The sequence below is a fragment of the Mustela nivalis genome (assembly GCF_964662115.1).
Source record: "Mustela nivalis genome assembly, contig: HAP1_SCAFFOLD_1084, whole genome shotgun sequence".
Classification (NCBI taxonomy): Eukaryota; Metazoa; Chordata; class Mammalia; order Carnivora; family Mustelidae; genus Mustela; species Mustela nivalis.
The window spans coordinates 165,102-187,695 of record NW_028135580.1 but is presented as its reverse complement, the minus strand read 5'-3'; the positions used below and the strand labels follow the sequence as shown (position 1 = coordinate 187,695).

Here is a 22,594-nt window from a genome sequence, read left to right as displayed (position 1 = left end):
TGTTCTGCTTTGGAAAAGAGGCTGGCAGTGGCTCAAAAAGTTAAACACAGGGTCCCGTATGACGCAGCAATCCCACTCTTAGGTAAATAGCTAAGGAAACGGAAATGAAATGTGCACCTAATGGGAAAACAAGTCTACCTAACACAGACTTGCAGTAAGAAGAATACTGACAGACTTGGGACAGGAAACCGTTTTCTTCCCTTTCTTTTCCTCCTTTTGTAAGACTTTATCTATTTATGTATTGGAGGGGAGCGGAGCGTGCCACAGACTGTGAGAAAGAGCACGAGAGGGGAGAAGGCCAGAGGGAGAAGCGGACTCCCCATGGAGCTGGGAGCCTGATGCCTCACTTGGTCCCGGGCCTCTGGGATCACCACCAGAGCCAAAGGCAGTCGCTTAACCAGATGAGCCCCCAGGGGCCCCAGAAACAGTTTGCAAGATTCATTGCATACACTAAGTCTGGGTTCTGTTTGCTGTTTTCCTGGGGGCTTTTTATTTTCATCTGTCTGGGGCTCTTTCATCGTTGTTTTCTGCTTTCTTTTGTTTAGTTTTTGCTGTAAAAAAAAGCTTTATTTACTACATACATGCTAAGAAAGTATTGTAAATGGAGGAAGGCCGAATACTTTGAAAACCTTTTCAAATACAAAGCAACTAAAGATGGCTAAACTGCTATCATGTTTCTCTTGTATTTTAATGGCTAGAGAAAAAAACCTAGAGAAGACCTGGAGAAGAACATCCAGATAGGCTTTGACTTCAGACATTTCCCTCACTAGAAAAGCCTTAAGATCTGTTGAACCGCTGTTGAGAAGTGGGATGAGTTCAGGAGAGCCCCTAAGAACACCTGTTGCGAAGGGCGCCTGAGTAGTTCCTTTGGTTGAGCATCTGACTCCTGGTTTAGGATCGGGTCAAGGTCTCACGGGTTCTGACACCGAGCCCCTTATCACATACTCTCCCTCTACCCATGCCCCCCTTCTCTCTCCAAGAATTAAAGAGAAAGAAAAAGAACAAAGAAAACTCCGTGGGACGCTATTTCTGCCTGACGTTATTCTACACACATAAGGGAACGAATAATGAGCACTATGCTGAGACACTGTTTTGGAAAGAGAGGGAAACTGTGGAATCAGCACAAGGGTAGACAACGACTGACAGTGACCACTGAGGGGTGGGCCCCATCAGCGGTCACCTTCACGGGAGACCAGGCAGCCTTGTGTATCAGCATGGCCCCTCGGCAACTGGAAGGCAGGGGCTCCCCAGGTTCCACTGACACCCTGGACATTCTATTCAGTTAGTGCTGGTGCAGACCAGTAGCTGGCATTCTGGGTGCTCCCTCGGTCATTCCGGTTGGAGTCGGAGATACGAGCAGTGCCTTTGGCTCCCACCTCTGGCATCTTGAACCTTGGTTGTCTCTCAAGTACTGTGGGCTGTTGCTCCAATTGTTCCCAACAGTAAGTAAAGGATTCCTGTAACCTCACCCCTCAGTCCTGATTAAACCAACTTGGCGTCACTGGTTTTTAACCCACCGTGAGTCTGGGTTTCTGCTTTTTGGTCCCCAGTTCTATCTCTACTGCCACGGGTCGCCATGGCAGCCCATCCTGGCCCTCTGTCCGAGGCAGGGGCAGAAAGCAGCCTCCAGGAAGTCAACTGGCAGCTTCGGTCACAGCTGGAAAAATCCACCCAGGACTTCCTAGACCTCAAGGAAAAATTCCTTGTATCCGAAGCGACGGCCTACTCCCTGGCCAACCAACTGCGGAAATACAGTAAGTCCTGCCAAGTCTTGGTCCCCAAAGCCATAGCTCTGTGTTCTCCTTCTGAGAAATGCAAAGCCTCTCCAGATGCTCTCTCCCCCATTTCCAGTGACAACACAAATTTCATTCTGACCACAGTCCGTGAAAGGTGAAGTGGGAATTTGCCCTCTGTTAGCTGAGGATGGGAAAACCAAAGACAAGTATGTTAGCATCCTCCCCATGTTAGCAGTGACCTATAGGGTGGCTTAGAGTTTCCATCCCAGTTCTTGACTCCTGGGGCAGACCCAGAGATGACTGGTCTTGTGAGGACCCTGTCTGTCCTGTAGCAGTCCTTCATCTCAGTTGCCGTAGGACTAAGGAACTCCATCAGGTCTCGGCTCTCGGGTGTCCCACCGGCAAAGCACCGAGCTGGCTGCACTGAGGAAATATGCTGATGGTCAAGGCGGCACCGGGGTCGTGGGGAGGAGGGAGGACTACAGCGGGTGACACTACGTGCTGTCAAGGAGAAGGAAGTGGGGCCTGCCTTCCCCGAAACTGCGGTATCCATGAGGGACGCCATCCACACAGGGACTCCCCAGGTGAGAGGGAACCCGTGCTTATGCTTTTCCCTTCCAAGCCCACGCAGGACATCTGAAGCCCGGTGGTAAGGCTGGCAGCATTTGGGGGAACATAAGACAATCTGTGCGACCCCCTCTCTCTACCCCTGAGCTGGAGAACCTTCAGTGACGCGCCAAAGTCAGCAGGCCCAGGCCGAGGCCACCAGATGCTTGGCCAAGTGAGAATGAGGGTGAGAGGGGGACACCAGCCCCAGACACCGCCCAAGCCACTGGGTGCGCTAGGCCCTCTCCCACAGGCAGGCTGAATTGGGGAGCTCAGCTGCCTGTTCATGAGGACGGGGCTTCAGAGACAGAAGGAACCCAGAGATCGGGGCACGCGCACAACCCAATGACGGGAAGGAGTCCTGAGGCTGAATTTTTGCCATTTGCTCACACTCTGCCTTCCATACAGAAGGGAATTGAAAACAACTGAGGCGGCAAAAAGAATGAATTGAAACCTGCTCTTTAGGAAAGTGAAGAGATGATGACCTTTCATGGAAGGACAAGCCAAGTTTTGTCTACAACTTTCCTGATAAACCTAACTGATAACCTAACTGAGGGAAGCCAGTTGTGAAGATGATGAAAACAGTTACCACCCAAGGGCTTGGGGTGGAGGTAACTCAGCAGAGGGATGAAGAGCATGGGCTCTGGGTCAGTCCGCCTGGACTCAAATCCCTGCTGCCTAATCTTCCTCTGCCTCAGTTTCCCTGTCTCTTAGACTACTACCGTCCTGCGGTCTACTTCTCTCAGTCACAATGAATACTGAGGAAATTCTCGTACAGCACTCATAGCAAAGCCTGGAAGCATGTAAACTCTGTTCATAATTCTACTGCTTCTACTTCCATAAATGTGATTAGGATTTGGCCATGTTCCTTTCACGTCTCTCTGGGTTCCTGCCTTCTAGTGTACACTGGTGTATCTGGCTGACGCTTTACCATTGAGACACTTGTGCAGTATAGAAATCCCAGCTCAGGGGATGCCCGTTGGTCCTGGCATCCTGGGGGCTTGACTTAAGGTCCCTCCTTAGTGTTCAATGAAGAGGCAGCGAGGCTTGCTACTGTGGCCAAGATTGCGGCTTTTCGGGGGATACGAATTCTGACTCTGCCAAATACCAGTTAATCATGGAGTGGAGCTCCTCTCTCTATCTCGGGACTGCTCTTTCCTGGCCTCAAAAACGGGGAGCGATCCAGTGTCTAGCAGTTGGGACACTCCGCAATGAGGCGTGGAGCTCCCAGCACACGGCCCGGTTGCCAGGTTCTATTTGTCCTAGGGTGCAGCCTGCCTCCTCCCTTGAAAGCAGCGGGCATAGCAGCATGTCCAGCTTTCCACTGAGGCAGGCATCTCTGTTTCTCAGAGTGTGAAAAGTCGAGCGACCTCATCAAATCCGTGCTGGGGGAGAAGGTGCTGTGTGAGAAAGGCAAGCGGGCAGACACGTTGCCTGAGAAGCTCAGGTAAGGAGGGCCCTGTGTGGGAGGCTGGAGGGATGCCGTGGGCCCCTCTGACTGGTGGCAGCAACAAGTCTGGGCCCAGAGAAGGGCAGAAACCGTCATGGCAGGCACATTATACAGACATATCTAAGACGATTTAGACCACAGTGATTGGTAAACGATGGACTCCAGTGACTCAGAGCCTCATTCTCTCTTTCTTTTAAAAAAGGAATTCAATCTGAGGGGATTGAAGTGGCGAAGGGGTGGGAGGTTGCGGTACCAGGTGGTGGGTATTAAAGAGGGCACGGATTGCATGGAGCACTGGGTGTGGTGAAAAAATAATGAAGACTGTTAGGCTAAAGAATAAATTAAAAATTAAAACCTTTTTAAAAAAGGATATCAACATCACCAAATTCAAGGGGCAAGGGACCATTTGTGACCTTTGGCACAGCGAGCACATGAACAATCTTACGAGACCAACACTTGCTTTACCTTTCACATGGTCAGCCCTGGCTGACGACAGCCTGCCATCCTCTCTTCCCACAAATGCTGTCTTTTGGACGCTGCCATTCTCCTGGCACACCAGTTAACACCAGCCAAACTGTCCACGCTTCTGGGTCTGGCACTGTGTCCATTCACGGCACGCTGCCCCCTAGGGAGTTTTCCAGGGAAATGCGTGTGCCCCAAGTGAGCAGCTGAAGGGGCATGTCTCTGAAGCGAGCTCTGGAGGTCAGGAGGAAAGATACACGGGATGTCCAGGGCATGAACAGGAGCACACTCTGATCCAGAGGAAGGCTGGATTAACCTTCTACTTTCTCTGCCACAGACACGTCACCACACAGGCCAGAATCCAGCTTTGAGGGCTCATTGGGAAATTCTGCTAGAAATCTCTATGAAAGCTCTTATCTATTGTTCACACCTTTGCATTTTAGAACATTCTCTGTGTTCTCCCAACTTAGGGTATGTCATCTGCTGATGCAAGATCAGGCGAAAGAACTGACCCGCTTATATAAGAAGCTGCGGGAAGGGGAAGAGGTTTCCCAGCTGCTCGTTCAGCACCTGGAAGCCCTCCTCATCCATGATGGCGCTGAGCATCCCCAAGGGCAGGGCTTGCGAGGGCAACTGGCTGAGGGACGCAGGCTGGCCAAGTGCCTTGCCCGAAAGCTCAGCCCAGGTGAGATGGCCACAGACCCCTGACTGCACTGTGCTGCTCCGAGTCCCTGGGCTGCCAAGAGACGCCCCGCCTGCCCTCACACTCTTGGCAGCGGCTGTCCTGGGTTCCCCATCGCACGTGGGGCCCTGAGAGGACCAGGACTGGGAGGTGGTAGCAGAGAGGAGCAATGCTCGGGGGGGCACGTCGCCCTGGTCCACCTGTCTGCTGCCTCCCTGAGGGGACACAGCCTTTCGGGTAGGAGGAAGCATCGGCCAGTGTTAGAGCCCGGAAAGGGGAATGTGACAGGAGGGATCCTTGTTAGCCTGCAAGGATCCCTGCAGAAGTGGGAGCTTCCCAGACTCAGCCCGGTCTGTATTAAGCCTAGGGGAGAGAGTGAGTTTTCCTTTCTCCATAGCTGTTCCCTCATCTGGTATGTACTTCAAACAAACTTGTTGCCACTGTAGTCACCAGATGGGAAAATTACTGAACGCACTTCACACCTAAAAGAAAGGCCCTGACAGTGTGGAGTTGGATGAGGTACTGGATGCAGTAGGACTTGGAGGTGGGAACCCAGTTGAGACTGGAACACTTTTCATAGACAGAGTCCCCTTGAAGACACCAAAGCCCACATGGCTATCCATGAAATCCCCGGTGGAGGGATGGGGGACAGGGGGTGGTCCTGTCATGAAGACAAGGAAGAGGCTCCGTGTGACAGCCGTGAATGCACAGAGTCTGTGCGTGCGGTGGGACTGGGGGCATGCTGCACGACACGATTTGCCGAAGTCAAGATTGACCCTGGACGAGCATCCCCTGATATGGACAACAAGAGACCGTAGAAATAGTTGCCCAGGTTCAGTGGTGCTGATCCTCCAAATCAGAGACACCTTTCTGATGGATCAGAAACCCAGGTCACAGCAATTCCTAATGACACTGCCCTCAACTCAGAAGACTCCCTAGTTGTGCAAAGTCACTTCTGTCTCTCGGGCCATTGGAGCCGCAGGGCTTAGAGCAGTGATGTGGGAAATAGCTGAAGGGACAATTCTGGATTTCTTTACAGAAAATTACGACCACGAGGGGGACGACGACGACAGCGATGACGAAGAAGAAGAAGCAGGAGAAGAAGAAACAACACTGAGTATCGTACAGTGTATGTTTCTCTGAAGCAAGGCAGGATCCTGAAACTTCCCTACCCCATACACAGCCCGTTTCTTTGCAGCTTGGAAGATTATTCTGGTTTGATGCTGGATAGATTTCATTCATTCCTTTAATCTCAATGGCTGATTCCGTTAAACCACTGACCTACAGCATTTCAGGTGGAAAAAGCCTAAAAACCGCAACAACCCTCTAGGAAGCAGCCAGGGACTGCTTCCCCCACAATCTCAGGGAAGAAGAATCGGTTTGTTGTTTGCACAGACTCAAGACAGGATGCTGTGAGGATGGCCTGGCACGTCAGGGACATTTGTCGAATGACTCAAGAGAGCAATCCCAGTGGACAGGGCCCTACCTAAGCTCTGTGGGATGATTTGTCTCACACTTGCCTGTAATTACGCTGCTTGTAGCTCTGCCCTGAGCTACATGGGACATAGGAGTGGGCATCTGTGAAGGGGAATCTTCTAACTGTAACTCCTCTCTGTTTATTTGCAGACAACCAAATGGATCAGGAGGGGCTGAAAGGCCAGGACTCCGTTGCCCCTAGGTAATTCTGAATACTTAGGGGCTATGAATTCCAAAGTGGCAACCAGGGAAAAGCAGAAAGTGCTCGATAGAGAGAGCTCTCTTACCCATTGGGTCAATGAGAAATGATCCGTTTTCACCACGTTTTCGGTCTTCATTGTGTTACTTGGATTGCTCCCAGTTTCTGAAGTACTTCTCTAGTTGAGGAACCCGAAGTCAGAACTAATACGTCAGAGGGTTCACTGTCCTCACTCATTCTCCACTTTGTGCTCTAGACAGACCTGCATGTCTACTTTCTGCCTGTTCGATTTAGCATGCTGACATGTGTGCATAGCATGAAAATATCATAGCCACGAGACAACATCCTCTATCGCGCCACAATATTGAGAGAAAGAGGCCTTTGCGGCCCGAGGTCCCGGGGACGGCCTCCTAACCCCCGGAGCAGCCGCCGCTTGGCCACTACGTGCCGAACTCAAAGCCATTTGAATGAAGGGTTGGGAAAGCCGCCATGCTGGGACTCTGTACGTAGTGAGTCATGGCTGGACGGCACAGAGATCATTCAGTCTCTTCACAAGTTTGGTGGCTTGTATAGCGAGCACTTATTGTCCTTCCTATCTGCTACCCCTGTGACAATCACACCTTGTCGCACAAACACAAGAAGATTTCTCTCTCTCTCTTTCATGGCTCAACCTCTCTGCTTTCCGGACCACTCCCTTCTGCTTTCTGTCAAAGCCAGACAGGACATAGCGTTCAGATCCCTCTGAGGTTAATGTTCAGTTTTCCCCACCCTGCAGGCTCACCACACAGCTGCTAGAGCAGGACACCTCACGGGACACTCCGGATGAACGCTACCTGACATACTCAGTGCTTCCCGACATGTCTGACTCCTACTGGCCTTACAGGAGCTCCGCCATCTTCTCACCGGAGAACCCACAAGTCTGTTCCTCTCTGCAAGTGGCCAGTGAGTACTCCATTGTCAAGGTGATAAAGCTCCAACTGAACACGACTCCCACACAGATCACCTATTCTTTGTACCCCGGACCTCTGCTGTGCCCAGAGAGGTCATCCCTGTGGGCAGGCCTGGGAGAGACATACTGCCCTTAGCTGGGCTCTAGAACTGAGTTTTAAGCCCAGACATCAGGTGGGTCTGGGGACGTTGCTCTCTTCCTACTCCCAGGGCATGCCCATGTCTCCCTGGCTTCTCCATCGGGTCCCGGGGCCCACGTCAGGCACCACACACTCAACTCACCTCAGCAAGAGGACAAGAGAAGGTATCTGTCAGACCTCATTTGGATGAAATTTCTTTTCTCACCTTTAATAACCTGTCCATTTCATCTCTGAGCCAGGTCCTTGAGGAACCCAAGCCTGAAGCAGTCAATTGCCATTCTTGTCCAAGGTTAACTGGTTTTGCTCTTCTCAGCCCCATTCTCTAGTCCTTTAGGATGGCTTGCCTTCCAAAACGGTTCTCCAAAAACCCACCACAAGCACTTCCACTGATACCGTGTTCGTGTGTTTCCAGAAGCACAGCTGAGCCTTAGCATTCCCCCCAACCCCACATGAACTGGGGCAACATTCTGTGCAGCCCCAAAGACTCACATGAAGTTGAGGGTTTGTAGTTGCCTTCCATCTCTTCAGGCTCAGTGTAAAAGTGCCACGAAGGCTTCCGCAACTCGGCCTCTGATGAGAGAGGCTGAATACTGCAGTACTCCTTGTAGGACAGAGGGAGGCTTACTTCCCAGAATCTGTGAGGACAGAGAAGTTAAAGTGTGTACACCGATTTCCGACGGGGGACACTGTCATGATGATCTCGTACACAATGGCTCAGTCTCCGAAATCCAGGCAGTAACCACAAGGGAATGCGGGAGGGCACCTTCCAATATTACTTTCACTAAATCTGTCCCCACATTATGCATACCTGAATACCTGGATTGCATCAGACACTGGATTACTAATGGAAAGAGGGGATCTTATTACTCACTGGTGCTGACTGTATTTCTTTCCAGAATATCAACTGAATCATGAGGAGGAAGAAGGCCAAGACCCACTATGCCGCAGGTAACTCTGAAGAAACTTGGCTTCTTTTAGGGGTGAATTGAAGGACTGTATTTCAAGGAACAATTAGAAACTGACAAACCTATCTCTTTCATCCCTCCTCCAATCACAAATCATCTCGTTGAACCACGACGTGTGTCTTCCCTGTGTTACACGTCTCCGTTCATTAATGGACTCCTCCATTTCAGACACCTGCAGTCATTTGACCTGCATGAATTGACTAGTCAGTGGGATTCTCAGCATTGCCCTCTTCTCTTCTTTTACTAAATCCACAGAGAGAGGCAGAGCTGTGTCTCCCTCCTCGGTCTTACCACATTGAGGATACACTGTAGAAAAAGAATACCTAGGAAACATATCACGTCACGTCACGTCACGTCACAGTAGTTAGAGAAAGAGGCACTGAGGTCACGAGATCGCTCGAGGCTGAGGATGCATTTGAAAAGGCATCCTGGGTTCACTAGGTCCCTGAAGGTAACAGCCACAAAATTTATGCAAAAGTGTCGAAGCCACCTTTCAAACCCTCGATGCATACTCTGAGCCACGACTTCTATTCTACCATCCTTCAGTTTGTTACTCAGAAGCTTAGATCTGTAGCCTCTACCCTGAGACCCTTCTGTTGTCTGGCTATATGTACATCCCCCTAGCAGTCATACCCTGCCCCTGAAACAGGAGGGTAGTTTCTGCGGGGAGGCGTTCCTTTCTCACGACTCTACTACTCGGCCTCCCATTAACAGCGGTAGGATACTGGGGTGTCTCCTTTCCTTGATTTCACGGTCAGATCTTCCAACCCTCCCAGGCCCAGCAGAAAGCTTCCAGAGGTGGAAGAGCAGGACGCCCAAGGAGACTCACTGGATGGAGGCTATCTGACTTACTCGGCCCTTCCTGACCTGGCTGACCTGCAAGGGACCTCTACGAGGGCTGGCATAAACTCATTTGATGACATTGACAACTCTTCTGCTCTGGCAGTAGCTAGTGAGTCCACCATGGTGCAGCTGACAAAGCCCCAAATCGACCACCAGGCCGACCCACTAGGTTTGCTATCCCAGCCTCCGCTTATGCTGACAGGTGTCACCGCTGTGTAGGAGCCCGGTAGACATGGGGATCAGAGTCAGGCTCTGGGATACCCTTTTCAGCAAAGACCTCAGCTGAGAAATGCACCTGCCCTTTGATCCTCATCCCAGGCCCTGCTTAGGGCTTCTGACAGAAGTTAGGACATTGCAATCAAGGCAGATGTGACAACTCACACTCCCTTCGGCTGCGTAAGCTGAGGTGTCTGTCTTCGTTCCTCATTTCCATTAAATGTCTCTCCTCATCTGCCATGCTCTCCTTTTCATTCCCATACAATGTCCCTTGAATTGTCGTGCCCGTCCAGAGATGCCATCAGCCTTTCCTAGGTCTGGGGATTTGTCCTTTCCCTGGTTTGACTGCTCTCATCCCCACTGTCTGTGTGCTCTGTGTTGGCTGTCTTCACGGAGTCAACGTTGCTGTATGAGGCCATCAACACCTCTGCCATCAGCTGGCTTAGATGCTTCCCGCGAGTAAAGCGGAGCCTGGGCTTTGCCTCTCCCCGTGCACGGCTCCTATGTCTGTGGAGCGCAAAGGATTGTACACAAAAGATTCCGTTCGGCTTGTGGGTTTGCAGATTTGATCCGTCAGTCTGGTCTCTGTCTAAATGTCCTTAAACCATCACACCTAGAGTATCTCATGGGGTGAGGTAATGAGAGAAGTTTGCAATAAGGTTTTAGAATCGAGGGAGGCTGTTCCCCAGTACCTGTAGGAAAACACATGTGTCACTCTGTACAGAGACCCTTTGTCTGTGGCCTGACCACTACGGGGAGCTCGGGCCCGAAGGCTGCGGAACGCACGCTGTGGCAAATTCCCAAGACACTCCCTGAGGCCTCCTGGAGGACTTCTTCCATGCCTTCCTCTGCCCCGCTAAGGATTATTCTCCCCATATGGTAGTTGTAGTCGATGCTTGGTTCTAATGTACAAGTGGTGATCTGTGCAAAGTGACTGGCCCTGTCTGTCTGCATTTCTAGGAAGTCCTAATGATCTTTTTGAGGAAGAGGACCAAGACCCCCTAGGCCCCAGGTAATTCTGAAGAACCTTGCCTTCCTTCAGTGGTGAATTGAAGGACTATTTTAAGGAACAAATAGAAACTGACAAACCTATCACTTTCATCCCTTCTCCAAACACAAACCCTCTCCTTGAACCATGATGTGTGTCTTCCCTGTGTTACACGTCTCCTTTCCTTTTGGACTCCTCCATTTCAGTCACCTGCAGTCACTTGACCTGCATGAATTGACTAGTCGGTGGGATTCTCAGCATTGCCCTCTTCTCTTCTTTCACTAAATCCACAGAGAGGGGCAGAGCTGTGTCTCCCTCCGCGGTCTTACCGCATTAAGGATACACTGTAGAAAAAGAATACCTAGGAAACATGTCACGTCACGTCATATCACGTCACCGTACTTAGAGAAAGAGGCACTGAGGACACGAGATCGCTCCAGGCTGAGGATGCCTTTGAAAAGGCATCCTGTGTTCACTAGGTCCCTAAACGTAACAGCCACAGAATTTATGCAAAAGTGTCGAAGCCACCTTTAAAATGGTCGATGTATACTCTGAGCCTCGACTTCTATTCCACCATGGTTCAGAGTTTGATGCTCAGAAGCTTAGATCTGTCGCCTCTACCCTGAGATCCTTCTGTTCTCTGGCTATCTGTACTTCCCCCTAGCAGCCATACTCTGTCCCTGAAACAGCAGGGTAGTTTCTGCGGTGAGTAGTGGCTGTGCTCCTTTCTTATGACTCTACTTCTCGGCCTCCCATCTGAAAGCGTAGTTTTATGGGGTGTCTCCTTTTCTTGTTTTCATGTTCTGATCTCCCCACCCTCCCAGGCCCAGTCTGTGTCTGCCAGAGGTGGAAGAGCAGGATCCCCCATGGGACTCCCTGGATCAATGCTCTTTGACTCACTCAGCCTTTCGTGACCTGGCTGACCTGCATGGGACCTCTACGAGGGCTGACAGAAACTCCTTCGATGATATGGACAGTTCTTCTGCTCTGGAAGTAGCTAGTGAGTCCTCCGTTGTCAAGCTGAGAAAGCTCCAACTCGACTCCCTCGCTGACCCCTTATGTTTGCTATTCCAACCTCTGCTTACGCTGAGATGTGCCATTGCTGTGTAGGAGTTGGGTAGATATAGGGATCCCAGTCAGGCGCTAGGCCAGTCTTTACAGCACAGATATCACGTGAGGCACAGACCCGCCCTTCATTCCTCATCCCAGGCTCTGCTTATGTCTTCTGATATACGTTAGGACATTGGAGTCAAGGTAGATGTCACAACCCACACACATTTGTGATGCAACGCCGCAGGTGTCTTTGCTCCTGATTTCCATTAACTGTCTCTCCTCATCTCCAGGGCTCTCGTTTTTATACCCATACAATGGACCTTGTTTTCTTTGTCCCTTTTCAAAGATGCTGTCAGCTTTACCTGCATCTTTGGCTTTGTCTTTCCCTGGTTTGACTGCTCTGATTCAGTGAGTCATCACAGCCGTATCAGGACATCCACACCTCTGCCATCAGCTTGCTTGAATGGTTCCCTGAGCAAGGCTGAGCCCGGCCATTCCCCCTCCCCATGCATGGCTCCCACGTCTGTGTACTCGAAGGAATTGTACACACAAGATTCCTCTTGATTTGAGGGTTTGCAGATTCAATCCATCAGTCTGGTCTCTATGTCTAAATGCCTTTCAACCATCACACCTAGAGCATCTCATGAGATAAGGTAAGGTGAGAAGGACGCAGTACGTTTTTAAAACTCAGACAAGCTCTCCCCCAGAATCCATGGTAAAACACACGTTTCACTCTACACAGACTCTTTCCATGTGGCCCCACCACATCAGGGAGCTCGTGCCCGAGGCCTAAGGAAAGCAAACCGTGACACATTACCAAGGCACTCCCGGAGGCCTCCTGGAGGGTTTCTCTCACACTACCCTCTGCCCCATTAAGGAAAATTATGCCCGAGTGTTAGCTGCAGCGGATATTTTATTTTAACGTACCGATGCCATTCCGTTTAATGTGACTGGCCCTGTCTCTCTTTAGTTGTAGAAAATCACAATGATCTTTTGGAGGTAGAAGACCAAGACCCGATATGCCCCAGGTAACTCTGAAGATTCATGGGCTTTAATTCAATGGTGACATCTGGTGATCTAGGCAAATCTAGCAATTGCTAAATATGCCTCTCTCACCCATTCTCACATGCACAAAATGGGCCATTAGCAATGGTTTCTGCTTTTCTGGGGCACTACTATAAGCCCCTTTCTCAATCCCTCCCAAGCCTGGAGTCTGCAGTCCCCTGATGCAAGTATATTAAGCACACTGGACTTCTTGCCTTCTCACGGTCACGCTTTGATCCAAATCAGGCCAAAGATGCCATCTACCTCTGCTGCTTTTGCATTATGACGTGGGTAGGAATTCATGGCAAGACAACTGTTTAGAAAAAAAATAAAATTCGTGGGACACACAAGCATTCTAGGAATCTCCAATGCTGCCATAGCCTGGGGTGGTCTTGCTCCTTTCTGCAAATTTCAACAAGACGTAGGCCAAAGTGCTGGTGCTGCTTTTCTTGTTTTCTGAGTGTGCTGTTTGTTTTGGGACGGTGGTGCACTGGGGAGGTTCAGACTCTCTTCCTTTAAACTCCCATTTTGGCCATGCTCTGACCACCTCTTGCTCTGGTTCCCTCTCTCCTTCCCTGATCTATCCCTGCTTCATCCACACCCTTCCCCAGAGGGAGGCAGAATGGCTCCTCTCCCCTGATGGGGACTTCCCGTTTGTTCTCTGTGACCACACCGTCCTCCCCGCTGCCCTAAACCACTGGGACTCCATGTTGACTCAGCCTTCCTGTTGCATCTCCAGTCCTCCCTGTAACTCGAGGCTCTGCACGGAGCTGCCCGTGGTAGAAGAGAATGACGTCCCACAGGACTCTCTGGATGAATGTCATTTGACTTCTTCAATTGGCCATCACCTGCCAGACACCTGGAGGCCTTGTACAAGTGCCTCATCTACACGTGACAAGGAGGAAACCTTCGAGGGTCTGGATGTAGATTGTAAGTAACCCCATTGTGAGGGGCACAAACTTCCTGGGAAGGGAGGGTCCCAGGAAGCCTGTCTTCTCTGTATACAGCAACATAAATAGGCTGAGAGATGCATCCCTGCCAACAGGCCCTGTAGACCCATACTGGTTTGAATATGCTCTTGGATTTTATTTTCAAAACACTGGGACACCCGGGGGTTAAGCCTCCAGCTCTTGATCTGCGCTCAGGTCCTCCTCTCAGGGTTCTGAGTTCAAGCCCCACGTTCTGATCCACACTGGATGTGGAGCCTACTTCAAAAGAAAAGGCATCATGTGGGTCAGACAAGTTTCCTTTCCTTCTGTCCCACACTATTCCTGTGTCACCTGCCCCCTCACAAGCAGCAGGCTGTTGGGACCAAGTAAGGTGAGAGAGGAGAAATGGAGAGAAAGGGACAAAACCTCAGCCACCGCTCTCTCACCTGGAGGCATCTTGGTAACAGGCCTCTTATTTCCAAGAAGAGACTTTTTAGACCCAAGAAATTCTATGGCCACTTGTACGTCCTGTGTATCTTCTTGAAAGCTCTCTGGTCTCCACACTGCTATGCGGCTGCTCCCTATGGGCAGCGTCTGTGCTGTTTCTGCTGAGCTCAAATTTCATTCTCCCCGGGTGTTGGCCTTCCTCTGGAGCATTTACATGGAAGATCCTGAGCACCCAGTCCTGTCTGTCCCCTGTCCCATGGATTCAGTGAAGCCAAAGCTCTAGTCCCGCTTTTCCTCCCCCGTGGATGGTGGGCTTTTCACCCTCTGTGCAGCATCAGTGATATTTTCCCAGCTTGGATACGGTTTCTGTCACGTGTCCACTCTTGGTGGCATAATGCCCTCTAAATGAGCAGCAGCCTGTGCACCTTACGTGGCTACGGGCATCATTCAGGGGCAAAGCAAAGAGTTGTTTCCCTCTCCAGGATCTTCAGAAACGTGGAGCCTGCTGTGTGTGACCCCCTTCCGGCCACGCTCACACAGGGGCGCAGGCCAAAATCCACTTCCCGTCTCTTCCCGCTCAGGCTATTTTCTGGACCTCCCTTCTGGGAGAAAAATTGGCCCTGTTAGGAGACTTTCTCTGCTGAACAAAACATGTGCTAGGGCCAGCAAGGAGTCCATGATGTTCCTTATTGGATCAATATGGTACAGTGAAACTGCCTAAGAAATGTTTTGTCCCTCAACCTTACGTGGACAGTAACAGCCTTTCCGCCCTAGGACTACCTTCTCCCGAGTTTCCCCGTCCTCCCCGAGGGCCAAAGAGACCAGGCATCCTCAGCATTACAGCAATTTGGGAGGCACAAATGAAACACACGGTTATTTAGCATTCTCCAAGGGGCAATAGAATCCAGATGAGTGGACGGACGGAAGGGCAGACAGAAATTGCAGATGAGAAGCTTCAAAAGGCTTCAGAGCTGGGAAAAGGCCCCATAAGTTGGCCCGTGCTACCTTTCCGCAACTCCCTCTTCTAGGGGTACCTGAAGCCTCGAGGCTGAACTTCTTCCCCCGTTCTTTGTTGCCACTACACATGGACAACTCCTTCTCCCAAGCCCTGAGAACTCTCCAGGAACTTCTCTCTAGGCTCTCACACCAAGGTTACTATGAACAGAATGATAGGCATGAGCTACTGGGCCCATCCGAAGGCCCTGCGGAGTCAGGGGGTGATTTTCACCTCAGGGACTCTGCAGCCTGGTCACCTGCCAACACAGCATCCACAGGCTCAGAGACAATGGGGACATCTCCTTCATAGCCATGATGCCTGCCTTTGTACCTGCTCCCAGGGTGGTCTCACAGAGGGGCGGGGGCATCAGACATGGGTGTTCTGAGAGCACTCAGCTAAGGAGCCCTGGGATGGATCCCATTGAAATCTCTTCTCGCTTCAGCTCCGATGCAGTCTCCCTGTCACCAAGGGCCATCCAGTGGAAACTTGACTTTCCCAAGAGCACAGGTGCAAAGTTCCGGGGCACAGACACAGCCAAGCACCCCGGTGGCTGATTCCCTGCAACTGCAGCTGGACCAGCATTTGGACCGTGGTGACAACAGAGCCAGGCTCAGCCTCTCCTCTGCCATCGGGAGCCTGGGCACCAACATGGGTTCTGGGGACCAACCGCCACTGCTCCGAGGTGAGAGGGAAGGTGACTAGGAAGCTCTAGGCCCTGTGTTGGTCATCACAGACTTGTGGCTACAGGTAGCAATGGGATGAGGTTGAGCCCCCACGATGCTGCAATACAGCAAGGTGAGCAAGAGCCTGGTGTTCAGTATCAGCTCTGAACCAGGTACTGGCCTTGCCACTTCCTGGCTGTATAACTGGCCAACTTCCGCCTCTTCTCATGCATTTTCCCTTCAGTCCGCTTACTGAAAACCACAAAAAATGGGGTCTCCGTCTCATTGTTCTTGGGAACATGAAATACAATTCATAGGGGCCCTGATGCAACAAAATTGCATGACAATATGTATGAATTTGTCACATCGAATCCTCAGATGCCTGTGGGGTTTCAACTCTTGGAAATGGTGTCAGGGCATTGTTTCATGTGGGGAAGAGCAGTTTGAGGCAGATCTACTATCCCCGGACCCCATCCTGCCTGCCTTTCTCAGAAAGGCTCATGCGCCCAGTTTTCTCTCCTTCAGCATCGTCAAGCCCATCTGCCCTGTTCGGTGCTCACAGACACTGTAGAAATACTGGCCTCGCAACACCGCGTACTACTGATTTTTGTTTTTTCCTTTTCTAAGCTGAGAAGGGTCCACTTTACCCCATGAAGTATACAGGTCACTCTCTCTTCGGGTCCTCCATCTCGTCCATCTGCTCCCTTCATCTCCGGGGCCTCATGCCCAGCCTCCTGCTCCTCAGGATCCACCTCTGCTCAGATGTCCTGAAGACTGAGCGTTTCCACCCTCCTCTGCATCCTGTCTTCCTTCCCCACCAGCACTCAGAGTCCCTTCCTGGAGCCTGGGGTGCCTTGGGGCTCCTCGGTCAGGAGCTGACCTCCCTGAGAACTGAGGAGATGCCGTTCCCAGGGGGAGGCCACATCAGTAGCAGCACTGTGGCACCAGGGAGGGCCCTGGAGAAAGAGCTCAGTGAGTGCTCGGGGAAGCCCAGCGCGGACCAGGGCCTTAGCACTCACCCTCCTTACTGTCTTCTCCCTGCGGCCTGTCACTTCTCCTTGGCGCCCACCGTCCTGCCCCGACCCGCTGGCCCCCTCCCTCTCTCTGTGACTCACGTCCCATGGAGGCCTGAGCAAGAAAAAAAGCTCCATGCCAGCTCCTTGGTCCGCTCTGCTTATAATAACAAAAATGCCTCAGACAGGCTGACTTCTTAACAACAGAAATCGGTATCTCACCGTTCCGGAGGCGCGCCAGAACCACCATCAAACAGGGACACATTCGGGGCCTGGTGACACTGCCTTCCTGGCTCAGAGGTGGCTGCCTTCTGGCTCTGTCCTCACAGTGCAGAGAGGCGACGGAACCCTGTGAGGTCTCTTTTATAGGGCGCGAATCCCTTCTAGGGGAGGAGCTGCCTCCCAAAGGCTCACCCCATCATACCATCACACTGGGGGATTAGGTTTCATCCTATCAGCTGGGGGTGAATACACAATTACACGCTGGGGCAGATGCTTTTACTCTGACTTGTTCCCACCGACTCCCCCATGGAACATGTCCATGGTCACCTGTTTCTCACCACTGCTTTTCTCGTTCTTTTGGATTCCGTGTCTTTTCTTTTACTCGATGCAGCTGAGCAGAGCGGGGGTAGAATGCTCTGGGCCTGTCCGCAAATCCCTCATTAATCACTGACTCCCTTATACATACATATATACATACAGACACAGACATTTCTATCTTAGGTCACACACATGTTGTCTATTCGGTGTGTATATTATACGTAGTGCACAGGTATGAAACGCTGGCCATGTTGATGCATGTTGTATGCATTCCCCAGTGTGCTCTTCCCTGGTTGACCCCGAAAGGCTTCCCTGCAACCTAGACTTTGCTGCGCTCTACAGTCTCTTCTCGACAAGAGTACAGCCTCTTTCCAGCACAATTTCCTTGTGTGTGGAAACTTCTCTTTCCCAGAACTGTTTCTTTTTACCGATCGTTTCTCGTGCTTTCACTTTTGTCCATTGGGAACCTGTTGGCCTCCTGGCCCAGTGAGCCTTACTTGAGTATGAGAGAGAGAGCCAAAACCGGAAGTAATCAAACTGTGTCCACGGGCCTGTGATCTGTCAGACGGCCTTTCTCATTCTGGCCACTGTCCTTCTTTGACATCAATGGAGGTGGAGGTCCAGAAAGATCATGAATCACAGCGGATCCTGTCGATGTGCTTTTCCTTGCAGAACTGGCTTTGGATGCTTCCATGTGCATGAAGAACCCTCCCAAGCTGGAGCGTGATGCTGGTGAGGACTCGAGGGACAGACAGCATGGCTGTCAAATCCATGGCCACATGAAAGCCCTCCGTGTCATGAAACAGAAGATTCCCAAGAGAATACTGCAGTTTGGCCAGTGGAGACTGGCATGCAGATTCCCTGGTCTTCAAGCTTAGGGCCCAGAGGTAATCATGCCTTTGGCGCTTGGGGCATGGACTCCTACTGTTCTCCTGCTGATTAGAGCTCCACCCCTCCAACACCCCCGACCAAACACACACTGTCTCTTCACTTGCTCTCCCTCCTTCGGCCATTCCCACAGCTGGTGCTTCCCCGGTTTCGCATGGGGGCTGCCACCCTGCCGGCCCTTGGTCTCCATCACCGGGATGCAGCTCAACTCTGCTGTGTTCCTGCCGGGGCTGTCCTGGGATTCCCTCTCCCCTCTCTCCACGCCCATGGCGAAGCAGGCCCCATGGCCCTCCTCAGCAGAGCAGCATTATTACACCCATCAAACACTTAGAGCTCTGCCAGAAACCACACGCTTTCTTGGCTTCCTTGCCCTCCTTCCCTGCTTCTCCAATTCCAAGCCTCCTCCTCCCAGGTCCGAGGTCTCAATGAGTCACTGCCACATGCACTCTCCTCTTGGGACGTTCAGGAAATCTGAGCTAGGTGGACACAGAACCCTCACCTGGGACCCAGCTGGTGGGTCAAGCTTCTCCTCAGCCCCTATCATACACGATACAATGAGGAAGGAATATTGCCTGGAAACCCAGTGTCTAAAACATGATCCCTTCCCTGATCGAGGTTGAGGAATTTCAGGTTTCTTGCTTCCTGTGGCAATCAAAACCATGGTTCACAAAGTCACTACGAGGACTTGCCAGCTCCCCGACAGGTCCACGACAGATTGAAAGAAAAGAATCCTATGGTGTCATTATACAACATCTCAGGAAACAATCTCAGGACTCCTTCTCCTATCTATCCATTTGCAGGCCCATCAGAACACCCCTGGAATCCATGAGAGGCTCTACGCTTATGGAAAGTTGGGGAAAGAAGGGATGAGAATCTAGAAAGCAAACATGAATGCTTCTCCATGTGCCCTTTACACTTTGCTGAAGCTTATACCTACTCAGACTATTCCTACAAATGCCCCAAGGTCTATCCTGTGTGAGATAACATTCAGAGACCCTTGTTGTCCCTGAGGGAAAATGAAGTGTCCCTGATAACACCCAGGCTGTCCTTTGTGAATTCCCCTTGGGGTTTCTCCTCCCCGGGCTCTTCCCTCAGCACCTTTGGGCTTGTTCCTGGGAGGCCAAAAGTGACCATCAGTATCTACTGCCTGCCCACACCTGCAGATCAGGGGCTGTCCTCTCCCTCCCCACCACAGGTTTGCACAGGGCCTGAGCCTGGCTTTCAGCCCAGGCTTTTCAGTCACAGGTCACATGGCTTTCGGGGGTCCTTAGCCCCTGGGGCCACAGCTCCTCCTCTGCACAGGGCAGAAAAGAAGTTGGAGATACTCATAGGCCCCTGTGGGCTCTCCCAATCTAGGACTCATTCCAAAGCCTGGCCTCCTTTTCAGAAGACTGGGACAAGGGTGAAAAGGGGATGTGTTTGGCTGCCACGGGTCCCCTGCTTCCTGCAGCAGCCTGTCTCGGAACGCGCGTGGTGCGTGCTAGGTGCCCACCTCCCCGGGAGGCGTCGGCAAGCCATCACTTGGCTTCTGATGGAGGGGCTCAAGGGGGAAGTGGCTGCAGAGGAGGAGGTAGTTGGGATCTGGCAAAAGCTCACAGCAGCTTTGAGCTGGGACATCACTAGCCCCCTGCTGGGGGAGCCCAGGGGCCCCTGCATCCTCCAACACAGGCTGCCTATCGGTTTCGTGAAGGTATGACTTCTGACTTGGGGCTCTCAACTCCCCCTCTGCCTGGGTGCAGCTCCCCCTGCAGCTGCTCCTCTGGAGAGGCCTTCAGCTTGCTCCTGCCCTCTGTCACCTGGCCACCACCCCTCCAGGCTCAGCCACCAGTAGCATCTGACCAAGACTCACATTTGATTTCTCTCACTCTTCCTCTCTCAGATGCCAAAGACTGCAGAAACTAAGAAAAGAGAGGCCTCTGTGAATGAAAACCCCATCCTGAAACTTCATCCTAAAACCCCTTCTTTTTCCACTGGATGAAAGGAAATCTAAAGCAGCACATCAAGTTAAAGCCCAAAGAGAGCACGGGAGAGACACTTTGCTGAGAATCCACATCACAATCCCAAGCCATTCTCGATGATTTTTACTGCAAGAGACCCATTGGAGGAGAGAGTTTCTTGCCCTTCAGCTCCAGTTGTGATAAACCCCTCAGGAGACCAATGCCTGCCTAGATCACACCCCCGTTTCCAGAGACCTTCAGTCTTGCTGCTCTCAATTCCATCCTGCAGAGAACCAGAGTCAGCAGCACCACGGGAAGAGGCCACATGTCACACTGGACATTCTGGGCCACCAACTGGGCTATGCCAGAAGCACACAGCATTGACTACATCGTGTTCTTCCTGGAGACGTTCAGCCTGAATTTGAGCACGAGGGAGTTATCAGACACCTTCAGGATGTGGACCATTGAACCAGATGACCGGTCTGTCTGTCTTCACAAATCCCTGTCACCACAAATAAGAGACAGCAACATGGAGGAGAGATAGGTTGGGTTCCAAAGGACGACAAGAATGTGTTGCTGTATTTTCTGACTCCTTCAGAACCCAAAATATCTCCTCACCGTTAGGTGGCTGTCTCCGGTGGTGGTGACATTTCCTTGTTTGTAGGGGACAGGCCACATGTCTAGCTTAATGGCCTACATTCTGAAGTTGTCTGATCAGTTCCTCCTGATTAAATTCAGCCTGTGCCTTGGGCCAGGACACTCCATGGTTAATGCTGCATGTGTCCCGGCTAGCCTACCCGGAGACCAAGAAGGTCCAGTGTGCCCATCACCACTCCTGTGAGAGCAGCTTTGGTTGCATTGCTATAGAGTACCTATCAGATTGATCTGTTCACAGCAAGACACATGCTTTGCTTTCTGAAATTGGGAATCTGGTACGTGGTGGACCCTGAGGATGGGTGACGAGCCTCTCCTCTTAACCACTTTCTCTAACATGTTGCCATCTTTTACTGCTCCCTGTGGTATCTCCTAACCCTATCTCTGTTTGTACATTGGAAGAATTCTGATGTTTGGATATCTATACAATGTGTATTGGACGGCACTGCACTGTGGAAAAGAACATTCTGTCCCCCTTCTATGTCATTAAAGTTTTTGGTTCGGACAACCACTATGAACTTGTGGGTTATTGACATTGGATGCTCTAAGCTCTCCCTATCATGGTGATTTGGAGGATCGGGACACATGCTCATGGACATGTGCTTGGTTCTCATCGTCACAGTTATACTGAGTCTCCATCACCTTTAGGCTCTACGTACCCTACCGGGAGGACATGTTTCTGTGTTTAGCTCTCTGTGGTATTTCTTTTCTTTTCTGCATGTGCACCTGTGCGCCTATAGGCCTGTCTGCTGTTTAGGAAGGTCGTATACGTAGGGCTGAGCATTACACCGAAAGTCCGTGGACATGTTTGGTTCCCTATGAGCTTGCCAAATTTCTCCCCTTCAGTTTGTCAGTGTGAAGGGATCTCTCGACCTCAAACTTTTGACATTATTGTATTTTCCCTTTCCTTCTGTATCAACCTGACCTGGTATACTACTGTTCCCGCCCAGTGAAACAGATGTTACTTACATCCTATTTTTCCCACCTACTCCACTCCCAGAGTTGTGTCGTACAAATGCCAGTAAGTCTATTCAACAGTGACCAGCTGTTTGAAAGTCAAAGCCTCCTCTGTCATCTCTCATCCGGGGAAGTTCACTTCAAAGGACTCCTAGGGAGGGAATGAGGACTCCGTGAGGGTTGCATATTCAATACTCTTTCTCTACTGCCTGCATAGGAGGACATCCTCACTGAATAGAAAGTACTTGCACCACCAGTTTTACGGAGTGTTGAAAGTAAGAGTGCCATACCAGGGAAATACAAACCACACCACGGTGAGATACCACCTCACATCAGTCAGAATGCCTACAGGTAACAACTCAGGAAACAACAGATTGTGGCAAGAGTACAGCGAAAGGGGAACCCTCTGACACTCTCGGTGCCCATGCAAACTGGTGCAGCCACTCTAGAAAACAGTACGGAGGTTCCTCAAGAACTTAACATCCCTGACTCCTAGATGACCCCTCTATGTGTACGTTGCTTTCCTTGCTCTTCTGATTATGTCATAGGGACCACGTTTCACTGGCATCGAGTCCCACATCAGACTCCCTGCTCAGTGGGGAGCTTGCTACCCCTTCTTCGACTCCTCCCCATTTATACTCTCTATCTCAAAGAAGCAGGTAAAATCTTAAACAAACAAACAAAAAACAAGCAACAGAAAGAACCAATGAGATATGCACTCACCCCCGTCAGAATGGCTAAAACCCAAAACATAAGAAACAA

The 22,594-nt window shown here is 51.1% G+C and overlaps 1 long non-coding RNA gene across 1 annotated transcript; it reads left to right on the top strand.

Moving 5' to 3' along the window:
• The first annotated feature begins 15,720 nt into the window (after positions 1-15,720).
• LOC309857680 lies at positions 15,721-20,406 on the top strand. Its single transcript, XR_014307848.1, has 3 exons — positions 15,721-15,863; positions 18,069-18,283; positions 20,164-20,406. It is a non-coding gene; the product is annotated as an uncharacterized lncRNA (long non-coding RNA).
• Positions 20,407-22,594: the final 2,188 nt, after the last annotated feature.